General features: G+C 40.5%; 1 long non-coding RNA gene and 1 pseudogene across 1 annotated transcript; both read right to left on the bottom strand.

The window, feature by feature from the left end:
- Positions 1–610: 610 nt before the first annotated feature.
- LOC145889984 (receptor-type tyrosine-protein phosphatase epsilon-like) lies at positions 611–7,799 on the bottom strand (annotated as a pseudogene).
- On the bottom strand, positions 5,218–5,890 carry LOC145888525 (uncharacterized). Its single transcript, XR_014399439.1, has 3 exons — positions 5,723–5,890; positions 5,387–5,514; positions 5,218–5,324 (listed from the first exon to the last, which is right to left on the bottom strand). It is a non-coding gene; the product is annotated as an uncharacterized LOC145888525 (long non-coding RNA).
- Positions 7,800–16,491: the final 8,692 nt, after the last annotated feature.

Raw genomic sequence — 16,491 nt, 5'->3', positions numbered from 1 at the left:
CATACAGACGTGTTGTGCAAATAGTTAACTACACAAGGAATACTAAAACACACTATTTGTTTGACTGATAATATATTTTCATTAGTTCATACCCACTTCAACGTTTCTGCAGTTACTAGCAGGGACCTGCAAGACGAGAGGTAAAAGAGAAAGTCGCGGAAAAATGTTTGAATGAACCCCTTCCCCTGTTTCCTGTTCAAATTATGATCTAACTCTGAATTCATAAGTTTTGAACGACTGTAATTATAAGTTGGTACGCAAGATAAAGATAATTTTAAAGGACCTCGATATTTTTTAATGAAGAAGCAAATTTAACGCCAAAAATCATTTGGACATTCCTTTTTACAAAATATTTGTTTGGTTTCAGGACATTTAATTTTCTGATGCTTCTTTAAAGGGAAGCGGAACAAAGAACTACAGTTTCTACATAAATTTACATGAAGATAAACAAAACAACAGTTAAAAGAGCACATTATAAATTACCGTGTGAACAAAACAAAACAAAATTGCGTATAATCACATAATATAAATAAAAAAAAAAACATTACATCGAAAATGATTGATTAGTAATGATGCAAAAGATATCAATGTTTCGACAACTGAAAGTTCGTCATTTGCAGTTGGAATACGTGCTGAAATCATCCAAGTATTTCAAAACCACGGAGTAGCAATACTTGTAGAGCACCTTAAAATAAAATCACGCAATATAGTTTAACAGCGGTATATGAGGAAGTAGTTAAAACGTAATTACTTCGTCATCCAGCATGTTTGGTCTCATGTCTCGTAAATCTTTCACAGTTCGGAAAACATCCACCCTTTGCTGAGTGTTCAGACGTTCAAGTATTCTTGTCAGAGCAATAAAAGTACCAGTCCTCGTTCTGCCATTGCTGCAACAATATCAAATGTAATAGTGTGTAAAGATTTGTTTACTGTAATCAAACTTTGTGCAGCACCATCAAATTTCTATACGAAAACATAAAATACTTATATGACTACACCGTAAATTTAAAGAGACAAAGAAGTTATGCGTTATGGCTAGTATCGCAGTCAGCGTGACATTTTGGCGAGGTTCGAATGTTTTTCTAAAACTTTGAAAATGATATGGGTCTTTCCACATGGCTACGTTAATGGTTACAGGCTTTTCTTATTTCTTTTAGGCTTAAAGTTTTATTGATATATTCGTAAATATTTAGGTTTATGTTTACCTGCACATGATCAACACACAACGACAGTTCCTATCTCTCTTCATCCCTTGCACTGCTTAAATCACTTCAACAAACTCCACTTCCTTTGGTGGTTTCTTAACTTCGCCCCATCCTTTTACTTGTACGAATGTCATCAGAGTGTCAGTCTGAACGCAAGTGGTAAAAACCTTTAGGTGTTTTAAACTATATTTTACAATGATATTCACTTCATATTTTGACATGACTTTTAAACATTAAAAATGTGGCATTTCGCAAATGCATTGCAAAAAATTTTCTTCATCATTAAATACAATCTACCTTTTAGTTTGTTTTTGTCAAACTTACGAAAGATTTTGATGAAGATGTAATCAAAATTGTGGCTAATTTATATGAGTGACTTTCCGAAAGTTCTTCCACAGTAAGAGTAACGTCGCCATATCGTAAAGGTTTATCTTGAGAAACCTAGAAAAAATACAAAATATGTCATTTAATCCCCAAATGTTTTTTGTTGTGTACCGGTTATACCGTTATACCTTCACTTAAAATACGATTCATCTACCTTAAAAGTTGCATGCACTGAAAGTGCAATGAGTTAACGACGTTAATTGTTGAACATTTTTTTTATTGGGTTCTTACATTTCATCAGAAGTCATTGACTGAAGTTCAATTACATCTCTGTCTGTTTCCATCTGTAGACCCTCTCGTTCCACTAACAACTTATACAGGAATATGTATTGTTTCTGTAGATCGAAAGCAAAATATTTATCACACCTTAAGTTTAATTACACATTGGTTATGTACCAGGTTTTCGATCATATCTGTTCTGTTTGCCCTCATCTTTAGTACAGTCTGCGGGACGTCGACAGTTCCTTTGTCGTCCAACTCATCGAACAAAATATCCATGGCAATATAAGTTCCAGACCGACCAACACCAGCACTAAAAGAAAGCACATGACGATTGAGTCACGTTCGATGCAACATTACTTTACCCGAATTTTGTGTGGCAGCTAATATCCACAACACAAGCAGGAAAATGAAAAAAAAAACTTATTTTATTTTTATACTGTATATTTAATAGACGTTCAGTTCGCTTGCTGGTCATGATAAAAATTGATAATTCTCATCCTTTGTTTTCTGTACCTGCAGTGAACAATTACAGGAGCTGAAGTTTTGTGCAAATCTTCCACCATCTTACGTAGGTAGATCATGTTTGTTGTAGTGACAGGAACTCCATGGTCTGGCCAGGTTGTGTATTGGAGTTGGGTAACCATACGTTTTTCCTGAAACAAGCCCATATGTATCTGAAACCCACAATGAATCCACATGCGCCGTACCTCTCCTTGGCATAAAACAAATTTTCGCATGTATATTCCACCTAAGATAACTTCTTGGTCTGTTTGAATTCCATAATCAGCCGTTACTTCCAGATGTGAGCCCACACTTGGCCAATATTGTTCGCACTTTGCCTGTAAACACGTATTTATAGTAGGTTAAGGAAAGGAATCGGCAGGACAAACCGAATTAGTATATGAATCGTTTGTTAGTATTGAAGATTCTTGATATTTGTTTGTTTTCCTTTTTTTACTTTCTTTGCATATTCGTTTGTTTGTCGGGCAAACTCAGTCGGTCTAGAGTGATATTGTTGACAATTAAGTTTCTTAAGTTGATAATAAAGGTGTTTTGGAATGTATTTTCATCATCATAGATACTGGTTTTACATTTTTCTTGGTTAAGTTCTTTCCGAAGTCGTGGTTTAATGGTTTGTCCCGGTGTCCAAGCCAATATACAGTGATGTGCTGTTATTATGACATCGATACCCAGTTGGTGGAACAACATGTGATACTGTCGTTGTTTTTGAAACCCGTGCCCACGCCAAGAGCCATTTGAACCCGTGCCCACGCAAAAGATATGATTTGTAGGTCGATTTTAGTGTCGACGAACTAGTTTATGTACACAAATGTCCGGCAAAACAATATCTTATTGCACTTATTTTTTGCTGGTGTTTGTGGCAAGAATTTATTATTTCGTTGTACTGATGGCAACCTACAAATATTCTGCTGGCAATATCCCCAATTAGCAATTCCCTATTCCAAGCTGTGCACTTGTCTGTGCATATTTAGCTTTCTCTCCATATCTAGTTCAACGCACATCTGACGAAAGGACCAACCTTTCCCTTTTCTATCAGACCAGTGAGCATCACTATTATTGTTGATTTTTCTTGCCAAACCATCAGCCAGAAATCATTGATCGTCTCCTGCTTAGGGCCTTGATTAGCGATGAACTTCTTCTCGTTACTGTATATAAGCCGCGTTGATGTAATCGTTGTCTTCCTTTTCCACCAGTATTACTCGGGCATGGTCGTCTGACAAAAAAGTGTGTAGCAAACTGGAAATACTTGCTGTTTTGAGTCATTTTTGTCACTTACACGGGTAAATATTTTTGTATCTGTTTCGCGTAGCGTTTTCGGGAAGTCGTCAAAGATCACTCGCAGATTATACCTGTTGTATATTTATCTGTCATTAATTCAAATAACAACTCGTTGACATTTTGGTCATCGGTCATGGTTAGATTTCCACCAAGCAACGAACATTTCTCTTGTGCAGTATTCGCATCAACAAGATCATCGGACAAAGTTAATATGGTGTCATTTAATGATGATGATATGAGGCCGCAATCTAAACATAGATAAACGCAATGTCTTGTTGGTTCTTTGATTAACATTTAATGTCTTTGAAGGCTTACCGATTGTTGCCATTGACACTTCCACATTTTGTATAATGAGCAGAACAGACACAAACTTGGTGAACATTGTGAACTATGAATATCTACATTTGGTTAATCTATTTTAACTTGGTTGTCTGTAAAACATATATTCGTGGCTCGTGCTTACATTGCAAACAATCTTATCATACAATCTGTATGTACAGGTTTGAAACCTACTCCAGTGTTTTAAAAATAATTCTTTACTGCTTACCTACCAGTTTAATATAGCACTATCTTATCTGAAGGTTTCTTACGCCTTTGCTCTATGGCGGTTTCTATACCAACTTGCTGCAGAACTTCTGAACTGGCACTGTACGATACGTTTATATTTACATTTTGACAGCTTTCGTTGTCTGGCTAATGCAGAGAATAAAACAACCCATCGAAACGAAGGTTGATATGGAAATGTGTACTAAGCCTTTTTTCCATGCCTTGCTAAACATAACAACGCAAAGCATTGTGTTGTGTTAGGTTGGAGCGACTCATTCGAATAGTTTACATCCCACGCTTTGTTGTGGGATGAATACACCGGTTAATAAAGGCATGACATTTTAAATCAGCAGCATTGACTCATATCACGTATTTTTCGAACGCCGCGCGTAACCTCTACCTAAAATTATTTTTCAACAAAATTAGTATTTTGTTCCGTACCAAAACGTGCTGTTTGAAATATTGACGTTGGTTACTGCAACAAATCACAACACTAAGCACAGGATTATAATACTTTGAAAAATTATAGAACATGCACAAGCACTGAAAACAAAGCTTTGGAATGTGGAATGTTATATCCAAACGATGATATTTTGCTGTAACTTAACTCGGTAGGACGGTGATAAGTCGCGTACTGGAATTAAATTAGGCCTTTCGAAGTTTTGGCTCTTTAAACTCGTTCAGGAAGAGTTGGAAAACGTTTTCGGAATGTTTTAATGGATTTGGAACGACGAAAATTTTGCAGTTGAGCATCAAAAAATACTGACACATCCTTTCTTTGTTCCCTGTCCAAATAAACACCCCAAGAAAAACACACCTAACAGTAATTTTTTTTATTATACAGCCAGAAAATGATCAACTTGGATACATGGAGATTGAAATCACAATTTTTATTACAAACAAAATGACTATGAAATCCTAGGCCAAACTGCAGGAAAAAAACATTACTAACCAAAATGTAATCATTTTAAAAAAGATTGCCAAACTTAATTGTCTTTTTGGAATTTTTTTTACCATGTTCTCGATTGTGAAGTATAAGATTCAGATAATGTATATTCATCCTGTAAAGAAAGCTGTTACATCACTTCATACTTTCGTACACGTGATTTCGTTGATGAGAGGAAGGTGGGACGTTGGCATACGTAATCTGGTCAGTTGTTTGATGCTCTGTCAAGTACGTTTAACATCCACATAGTTTAACGGTTATTAAAAAAACTCTCGCTACTAACTGTTTGATGAAAGGTAGCCTTCCTCTTCCGTTACTCGCTGATGTGATACATTGGCAAGGTCTGCTGTTTTTGGACAGCATGATTGATTTGTTGGTTGTTCCAAAGTGGTTAGTTTGGATATGTCGTATCTGTTTTTGAATCCGTCAAAACGTTTACAAGTTCGTGGACAAATGTTTTTATTAAAACCAAACAACCAACGTGGCGTTGTTTGATGTACCAAAACTTCTAATTAGGAAATAGGACTTACACATCGCACCAGGAAGGGAAATGAAACATGCCATGCAATTCTAATTACCCTTTATATCGTTGGTAAAATGTGTAATCAGTCGCATTCACCTTCGTTTATAGAACAATAGACCAAATACTAGGATGGCTGTGAGAACAAGCAGAGCCGAAATCACTCCAATTAGTAAACCGGGAATATAGTTTTCGACATTGCTACTGTTGGACTCGGTAATACCCGATGTTGTAACCTCCAGGAATGTCGTGATGTTTTCTTGCACGCAACCTGAAATCAACGCTGACACCTATCGACAAAAAAGCGACTGACATTTATATGCTTAGACATGTTTTTAATTTTAGGTGAGACAAGATAGACTTACCTTTTTTTGTCTCTATTAGGGACGATAATGTTATTTGACGTTTTAGATATCGAAAAATACCAACCCGAAAAGTGTAGTTTGTTGAGTAGTTAAGGTGTGTTAATTGAACTGATGCGTTTTCGTATGGCACGTAAACAGAGTACATTAACTCGAATGAATTGATTTCAACCTGAAATAATATGGCTATAGGAAATCATTGAGAAAACGTGTTAGTTAAGAATTACCTTGGCAGAAAGGTTATGATTCCTGTCAAGCGATGTCAATCCATTCCAGCTAATAACAACTACAGAGGGACTGCCTGCAACTTTCGTCACTGATGCAACAACTGCAAAGTGTTGATGTTAAAGAAATTGCCATATTTGTTGGGTTTGTTGAATTTTTTTTATAATCACACGATGACTCCACGCTGTATAGCTTATCGGGATGGTACATCATTTTGGTATACACTAAAATCTTCTGTTACACACTAACATTTCAATTGACAGGCGTAGTAAGCTGGTTGTCCAACACAATCAACACTCGATTTCTCCCAACCATCTCCATAATGGAGCGCCCCTTGCTGGCAGGATGTAGCGTTGGGAACAGAATAGTTTGCAGGAGATCCGTCGCTCCAAAACCAACCACCAAGTTGGGAATTGTAACGAGCCCCGATCATAACATTGATGTCTTTGAATTATAAATTAAGCTTTATCGTGATTTTTCAAACGAGTTAAAATGTTACCCGGGATAAATGTGGATTTACTGAAAACAACGAACGTTCTGTATGAGCTGTTGACACTTCTTATCATTTGATATACCATGATTTCACTTTCATATAAATATATTTGCTTAAATCCTGCTTGTTGTTTTTCTGACGCAAACAAAGAAAAGTGCATCCGCCAACCTAAAAACAATGCACCAAAAGTAACGTTTTACAACCACGTGTACAAACAACATGCTTTACATTGGAACGTGACGTTAGTGAAGTAGATTTAACGTATACTTACCATTCCACGTAGGACTGTTTTGCTCGCAATTCTTGCCAACACCCACTCCCCATTTTTTTCTTGGCCACGTAGGTGCTTCGCAGAAAAAAACTTCGATTGGACTCATTGCTGTTTTCCTAAAGAACACAAACAATTACATGCACGGAATTTTACGGATACTTTTCCTCTTCACGAAGAACTAACAAAGTTGTTGATCATTAAATGTGTAAAAATATTCCCTACATTGTTATTGTTTTGACATTTACCTTGTAGATAAATCCAGGTACCAGAGAACTGGAGGTACAAGCTGTTTCGCACTTTTCCAGTAACTAACCTCGTTCGGAGTTGTTTGAAATCTAAACCTTTCCCCGTCCACAAAGTCGTAGAAAGTCCAAACTCGTGTTAAACCTTATACATTTACACTGTTAGTTTGTACAAATGTATTGATACGGCTTCCATTTAAATAGGCTCTCACAGCGTACCTGATGTATATTTATCTGTCATTAACCGAATTAACGACTCGTTGATATTTTGGTCATCGGTCATGATTAGATTTCCACCAAGTAACGAACATTTCTCTTGTGCAGTGTTTGCATCAACAAGTTCATCGGACAAAGTTAATAGAGTGTCATTTAATACCGTTGAAGTGAGACCACAATCTAAAAAAGTTATTTATATACTATGACCATTTTTCACAGTTAGGAGATGATTTCAAATATTATATCTGTTGTTCGTTTCGATAAAGGCTTACCAGCTGTAACCTTTGGCACAAATGTTATTCCAAAAAGTAACAGAGCAAATGCAAATTTAAACAACATCTTGGCTCACAATGTTACATTACATTCTGTAAAACATAAAATTACGTTAGTGTAATATCTTATATATTACGTTTCATATATTACATTTAATATATTTCATATATTACATGCTTACTGATGTAATATATGAATTTTATTGTCTGGTACCATTAAATAAGCAACAACTTCACTCCTAATTGCATAACGTTGCATGCCTGTTAAACTTTTGTCGCTACAGCTCTTCCAAACAAAACATAACAATGCTTTGCTCGAGGAGTTTTCGCAGGTTTTGCTTCCCTCTTCACACTACGCATAGCTTACGCTGCAAGTGTCGCAAGCACTATACTTTAACTTTACTTCCTTACACTATAGAAGATACCGCGCTACGCAGGTCAGCCGCCTCCGCAACCGGGAAATCACGCTTGCGTCATCGCCTATGAAAAACACTCATTAACCATTTGTCAATGCTAGAAAACTTCCCTTCCCAATACACAAAGGTTAAATGCCTCAAAACCTTTTGCTATGTACAGCAGCGTATAGTTGAATGGGTGTCATTTTGCCTTGTTAAAAAAACGTAAAATATAAAAGGTAAAAAAGAGTATTGTGAAACCGCAGGGCCATCTTTCATTTTTGTAATCGGGTCTCGCATTTCCTGGAACCTGCCCTGTTTACGGCAAACCCAAAAAACTTTCGTGACCGGATCAAAATACTGTGATGGCAAAAGATTAACGAGGCTATGAATTTTCAGGTCCAATATTAAGTTCATTTAACGTATCTTTTGCTTTCGTTCCATTTTTGTCAAAACGTTGTGGATTTCGAAGGCATATTGACCTTGCAAAGCCTGTTTGTGAATGAGGACCAACCTTTCCCTTTTCTATCAGACCAGTGAGCATCACAATTATTGTTGAGTTTTCTTGCCAAACCATCAGCCAGAAATCATTGATCGTCTCCTGCTTAGGGCCTTGGGTTGCGATGAACTTCTTCTCGTTGCTGTAACGCGGTATATAAGCAGCGTTGATGTAATGTATATTACAAACATACCCGCGTCTGATGCGGTTTCTCCACCGTGTGCCCAATTCTCTTACCTTTTCATGCAAGGTTGGTAACTCTATGTTTTGCCTTGGCACAGCAGATTTGCAAGATCGAAGTTTTTTATTCTATTTGAATAAGGCAAGCATACGTGATTTGACCTATATTCAGCGATCCAGCAAGTTATTTGAGTCTATTACAAGCAGTGAATTATACAGTCTTCAAGTTTTCGTTCTTAGATTTCTGTTAATGATCTGTTGTCCTAGACTAACTGAGGCCACTGTGCAAAGCCAGCCCAGCCCTTCTAAGGGCTGCTTTTGTTTTGAAAGGAGAGGTAAGCTGCCAGTGGCCAGCCCGTGCGTAAGTTGTGGAGACGCACAAAACCCAGCAAAAAGCATGAACTACGCGCAAGCGTTAGCTTCCCGGCCTGTTGTTTCGGCCGGCACTGTGCCAGCGGTCGATCTACTTGAAACCGACCCAAATCTTGACGTGGAAGCCCGCTTTAACCCTGGGCTTAAGAAAGCAGAACTTTACAAGCTTTTAAAGCAACTGAAAGTGAGCATTCGGGCTTTAGAGGGCGTTATCCCTTACCCGAACGGGAAAGTCGTGTTCAACTGCGCTTCCGCAGAGAAGGCTAAGGAGCTCGCAGCCACTATCAGAGCCAGTGGGAAAGCAGTGTACGCTAATGCCCACTGTGATGATGAAATTCGGGTGTTCTTATCTAAAGTTCACCCACGCATAAAAATGGCGGCATTACTAAACTTCATGTCGAAGTTCGCCCCAGTTAAAAAGGGGTGGAAGGTGTACGATGAAGAAAGCGTATATGGTGGCAAACGCGTCATAATAATGAAGAGCTCAGTTCTAGTCCAGAACCACATTCCCGAGCGCCTGCGTCTGGGCAAAAAAACGATCGAAGTAACATACGAAGGACAGCCCAAGAAGTGTGATTTTTGTCACGAAATGGGCCATGTCAAAAGAGAATGCCCAAGCTTTGCCAGTCACGTGCAAGAGCGAAAAGCGGCTGCAGCCGTAGCCAAAGACGCAGGTGCTGAAGAACAGCAAGTTAAAGATAAGAGCGAGTCGGCGTTGGCGGGCGCAGGTGCGCTCGTCGCAACGCTCGACGAGAAGGCGCCAGAGGCGGCTGATAAGGCCGTCCCGACGCAAAATGCGAAGGCTCCAGAAACGGTAGATAAAACCGTTACAACTCCAGGTGTGATATCCGACGTCACACCTGTGAACAAGCAAGGCGTGGCAGCTGTTGCCACTGAAGATGTTCCGCCAACCGTGACAGCTGACGTCACGGGAAGCGGCGCGAAGTCTACAGAGGCGCTCACACCCTCTAGCGCCGCAACGCGTAATTTGGGATTTAACAAGAAGACACCAGAGGCGGTACACCACAGTATGCAGCAGCCCGAATTGGCTGACACCGCTACAACGCGCAACAACAACAAGTCTTCAGAGGCGCAAGCAACCTCTAGCGCCCCAACGACCAATGTCGGCGACACCAACAAGACACCAGAGGCGGTACGTCGCAGTATCCTGCAGCCCGTGTTGGCTGAAACCGCTACAACACAAATGGTTTCCACTGACGCTCCCGTCCCAGTGACGCAACCAATGGCGTCATCAACCCCTAAACCAATGAAGCGGGACGACGAAGGGTTCAACACAGTGAGATCCCGCAAACGCAAGAACAGTGCAACACCTTCGCCCAAGAAGAAGACGTCATGCTGCCACACAGCACATGCAGGCAAGCACATTAAATGTTTATGCGACACAGCACATTTAAAATGTCGCTGTGGAAATTGGGCTGCGGAAGAAGCCTACCTTAGCCCGTCTCGTTGTACCAATAAACGGTGCCAACGCCTTCTTATTAGCTGCACTTGCGGTGTATGTTATAACCTTTTGCCCGGGGAGAAGGTTGTGTGCAGTTGCAAAGCCACAATTCCCGATGATTTTAATGCAACGTTTTTGTAAAACCACCATTATCACCCACCACCTGCTTGTTTATTTTTTATGTATACAATGGCGTCGTATTTGCGAATATGTACACTTAATGTTAACGGCCTAGGCCAGGCACCCAAGAGGAGGGCCCTGTTTCAATACCTTTCCTCTTTGAACTTTGACCTTTACTGCTTACAAGAAACTCACTCTACTCCCCAAACCGAATCCCTCTGGAAGTCTGAATGGACTTCCGGCCCCGTCCTCTTAAACTCGGCACCTCTGAAGGGCTATGCCCGAGGAGGTGTCGCAGTTCTTCTAAACTCCTCCACACTTCAAATTCTCAATTCCGTTTCTGATTCTGCCGGTAGCATTATTGCTGCCGACATCTCAACCCTCACCCACACCTTTCACCTGGTAAATATTTACGCCCCCTCCGGCAAGAAAAACCATAACAATAACAATAACTTTTTTGATTCCCTTTACCCGTACTTAACCTCCACCCACCCTTTAATTCTTGCCGGTGATTTTAATTGTGTCCTAAACCCAGCCCTTGATAAATACCCTCCCCTCCAAACACGTAGACCTAGCCCCCCTTTAGTTAAATTATTATCCACCTTTGACCTTAAAGATTCATTCCGCACTCTCCATCCCTCCCTTTGCCAATATTCTCGACGCGCCCCCGGCACCCAATCCCGCATAGACCGAATTTACACTGCCCCCCCATTGATCCCTAAACAACATCTTTTCACTCCATGCCCCTTCTCTGACCACGACCTCGTCACTCTAACCCTTAACCTCATTTCTTCTCCCCCCAGGGGCAAAGGCTCCTGGAAGAACAATACCTCCACTTTCACTGACCCTCTCTTTCAACAAGACTTTTTCCTACATTATCCCCTCTGGCAAACTCTGGCTCCTCTTCACCCCAACCCCATGGAATACTGGCTCACCCTCAAAGACAAATTCAAAACACTCCTACAATCTCACTCCAAACGCCTTTCCCAACAATACCGCACCGAATCCCAACACCTCCAGCAACAATTTGAAAACGCCAGAAAAATAGTCAATGACAATCCCACCCCACAAAACCTAGCTCATTTCCAGTCCCTTAAGAAGTCCCTTAACAACACTTACCTCTCCAAATCCCGCTCTTCCATCATCAAATCACTTTCCTCCGACCCACATTACAAAAACATAGCCGACAAATCCCTGTACACTCAGCTCCTCCCTACCCGCAAACACCCCCCAATTCTCGAATTACAAGACCCCCATGGACTCCCCCTCTCAACCCCTAAGGAACTTCTATCCCACACTAGAAAATTCTTCTCTGCCCTTTATTCCGATCAACAATTACCTCCTCCGCAACCTAATAACGAATTCCTTAAACACCCCTCAAAAACCATCCCCGACCAACTCCGCGACACTCTCTCAAACCCTATAACCCAACACGAAGTTAAAAGCACACTCTCCCTTATTCCCTCCGGCAGAACCCCCGGTCCCGACGGTCTCAGCATCGAGTTTTACTCGCTCTGCTGGGACCTCATCGGGGCCGACCTGACCCAAGCCCTCAACTACGCCTACCTTAACGCACATACCCCAATGGAATTTAATCTCGGACACCTTACCCTTATTCATAAAAAGAACGACCCGACTCTCTTTAAACAACTACCGACCCATTTCTCTCCTTAATAACGACCTCAAAATCTTACATAAAATCCTCAACCTCCGCATCAAACCCTTCATCTCCTCAATTCTCTCTCCCAACCAATTCTCCACACCCGGTAACTCAACAGCTGACGCCACTTCCCTTCTTCGCGACCTTTATCACCACGCCTCTTTAATCAATTCGGACTCTTTCTTCATTTCACTCGATTTCCAAAAAGCTTTTGATTCTATTTCTTTCCCATGGCTTCTTCTCCAACTAAAACTTAGACACTTTCCCCCTCTCTTTACTGATTATCTCTCTGCCCTTCATTCTTCTGCCAATACCCGGGCCTACGTCAATGGTTTCGCCACGATGGAGTTTCCGATCAGGAGAGGAGTCAGACAAGGTGACCCCCTTAGTTTGACCCTCTTCCTGATCGCCTTAGACCCACTTCTCGTTGCCATCCAAAACACCCCCGCTATCATGTCTACCCCTGTGCCATGCCGAAATACACCCAAGGCAATTGCTTACGCCGATGACGTCACCCTAGTGGTGGCGCATCGGCAATCCCTCATCCAATCCCTGGCATTAATTGATAAATTTAGTAAATTATCTGGTCTTAAACTAAACCCCACCAAAACCGAAGCAATTGCCATCCTCCAACCTCCTACCGACGAACCCCTTTTGAATCATATTAATTGGAACCTTAACTCAATAAATCCTTTAAAAACACCCATCGGCGCACCCTCAGCTATAACAACGGCATGGCACACAAAAATTTCCTCTTTACAAACCCGCGCCAACTCTATAAGCAACCCCTTTCTAACTTTCGATTCGAAATGCATCCTTTCCAAAACAATGCTCCTCCCCAAAATCTCTTATATGGCCAACACCTACCCCCTACCATCCCGGCAACGCGAGTGGGTCGACGGCATCGTGGTGAACTTTGTCGTAGGCCCAAACAACCCTACCTTGCCCATCAACACTCTGGCAGCCCGCCGTGACCTCGGAGGTTACGGCGCGGCCAACATCCCCCTCTATTCCGACCTTTTATTACTCTCTTCCTTCAAAAAATATTATAAACATCGTATCCTTGACACCCCAACTACACCGCAACTTTCCCTCTTTGAATATAACCTTGGACTCCAAATTTCTCAATTATTCGACCTCCGGACACGAAATTTTCTACCTCACGCAGCAACACCCTCCCCTCACTATCAATACCTATACACTTTAATAACCTCCATAAACCCCACAGAACAGGAACTTCTTTGCCCTAAATTAAAACCCCTCTACACCAGATTGACAAATACCTCCCCAAACCCCCATAACCTGACAGACTGGACCCAAATTCATAACCCTATTTTCCCCAATTATCTTAAAACATTCAATTACCGCCTCACCTACAAAATTCTCCCCCTCAAATGCCAACAAACCTTTCTTCCACTCGACAAAAATCCTCACTGTTACCTCTGCACTTACCCATCCGAAACTTTTTCACATCTTTGCCACAACTGCCCCACAATTCAACCCCTTCTAAACCTTGTAAAACAAACCCTTAACTCCTTGCTAAATACCACCATTCCCTACTTCGACTCACCTATACACCTGAATTTCCCGAAACTACCCCAACACGATACCCCCTACGCGTCGACCCTATCCGCTCTACTGAACACCTCATTAACCCACATAATCTGGAAGACAAGAAACTGCATCAAACATGACCCCCGCCCTTTGAACAACATCCCCAACCACCTCATCCGATCCTTTAAAACCTCTATTGCTTTAAGACTCGCTATCCAACGTCACAGGGAAACCCCTCTCTCGAAAGCGTCCTGGCCGACGTCAAAAATTATATAACCCATTTTTGGTAACTTTCTCTCCACCCCCCTTTGACAAACAACCAATAGTCAATATACTGCGACAAGTAGTATCCCCTTTTGTGTGTGTGTATGTGACCCCTTTTTTGTATTTATTTGTACACTCTAATTGCGTTTTTTCTTTGTAATCGTAAATCCCGCTTTTTTCAGCACCTTCCTCGCTCTCCTCCGTTTTCCTTCTTTTCCTATTTTGTGCAGTACTTGTCGTCTGCAAATTTTTTCTTTTGTACCTGTATTTTTTCGTCACTTCTTTTCCTCCATTTTAGTGTGATATTCGTGGTAGCCTTGTGCTCATCCGAATAAAAAAAAAAAAAAAAAATTCTCTTACCTTTTCATGCAAGGTTGGTAACTCAATGTTTTGCCTTGGCACAGTAGATTTGCAAGATCGAAGTTGTTGTTTTTTTATCACTGGCCCTTTCTATACTGTTGTTGTTTTTTGGACGTTTTTAAAATCATATATATGGTGTTTACTGAAAGGAACTCAAGATGTCCAGTATTCAACTATTGGCCACACAAACGTATTCGCATCCTTGTATAAACTCCAACGGCGCACCCACTCGTCACGCAGTTTCCTGTGGGAATATAGAAGGCTGTGAAAGTTACAGCCCGGTTACAGCATGTGAAAAGGTAAAAACAAACAGTTGGATCCAGAGCGACCTTAGTTGAATCGTCATGCTTTTTAATAATTAGCCTCTTCTCTGTCCAATGACAACATTGGATCATACTGGTTTAAACACATTATATATTATTTACTGCTCATTGTAAATGCCCGTAACCTCATTTTTTTGCACTGCTTAGAATTTCGCATACGGTTAAATGACAGGTGTAAAATGCTCTCAAAAGTTCTGTTTCAGGAATAAAAATGGATCCCGGAACGAAAAATGTATTACAGAATTATTTTTGTCATCTAGAAAGGATTTATATTAGGAAAACAACATTAGTTTATGAGCAAAACAAGATTTTGTTCGTCTCTTTATCGACATCCAGTGTTCAGTTCTGCCCATGTCGAAATTCAAAACCTATTTTGTTTTTCGAAAAATCAATAACTTAACACACGTCACTAGCAATCGACAATTTAAATACAGCAGTATTGAAGTTGAGTTTTACTGCAACGAACGCTATGTGAATAAAATTATGCCACAAATTGCACGCAATGCAAAATAACGACAAAAATGTTTTGCATCTTTGGCAACCATAAATGATATAAAAACAATTGAAGAAAAGTAATGACGTCACTGCACACTTTCGTAAACGTTGTTTGTTTCATCGGGCGAAGGTGAAACATTGGTATAAGAAACCAAGCCCTCTGTTGGATATTCTGGTATCGTTTGAATTTCTGCCAACCAAAATATCCGCATTATTACGCTAACTCAAATATAAAGCATAGCATAAGGTACAAATATCAAGGTGTATATGCGACTACATTGATTCCTAACTTTTGTTTGCTTACAGCACCCATATGGAATTTATGAAGATATTGCGGCACTCAATGGCGTCAAACCAATCGACTACCGCCACTTATGAAGCAATAAGCCTTCATGTCTGATTGTTGATGGAGGTTAATATCATTATAAACACTAAACAATGGTATCGTGATATAGCATTACACAACCGATAAACCGTATGGTGAAAAATTACCTTTGTGAAAATAAAGAAAAATCCCGCCGCACCCCTGAAGGTTAAAATATAACCTCAGAGCGACACGGCACCCTGATTGGGAATCATGAAATGTGCTACTAGTAACTATAGCGTAGTGTGAGGTAGGTATATATTCTACTGACTGATTGGTGCTTCGTGGACTCCCTCGTTCGTGATTGAGCGATGTGAATGATTGGCAGAACTATTCTGTGGATCGACCAATTCACAAGGCTGTGTTGATTGGTCAGAGGCCGCTGATTTGGAGTTGTGGCACCTGGTTGTAAATATATCACGTTATAACATCACACAGGCAAAGGGTGTTTCGTTGCCACTCGTAACTGTTACGAATTTTCTTTCCTTCACGTCACCTTTCACTTTTGTTAGTTATTGTATGTATTTCATTGTTTTCACCTTTCTTGCTGGCACCTTGTAATTTCACTGTTTTCTTTCGTTGTTACCACTTTATTTATTACATTGTTTTACCCACATATATTGCTTTTAAGTCTCGCACTTCACCTATTTTCACCACACTATTTTATTACCTCCGTCTCCCCTCTTCTTCCTATTATTTTACGCTCCGTTTATTTTTGTATGCCCCGGAATGTGCCGCG

This window comes from Ascidia mentula, chromosome 2 (genome assembly GCF_947561715.1).
Source record: "Ascidia mentula chromosome 2, kaAscMent1.1, whole genome shotgun sequence".
NCBI classification, from domain to species: Eukaryota; Metazoa; Chordata; class Ascidiacea; order Phlebobranchia; family Ascidiidae; genus Ascidia; species Ascidia mentula.
Note: the sequence above shows the minus strand (reverse complement) of the source record. Positions and strands in the feature narration are given on the sequence as shown.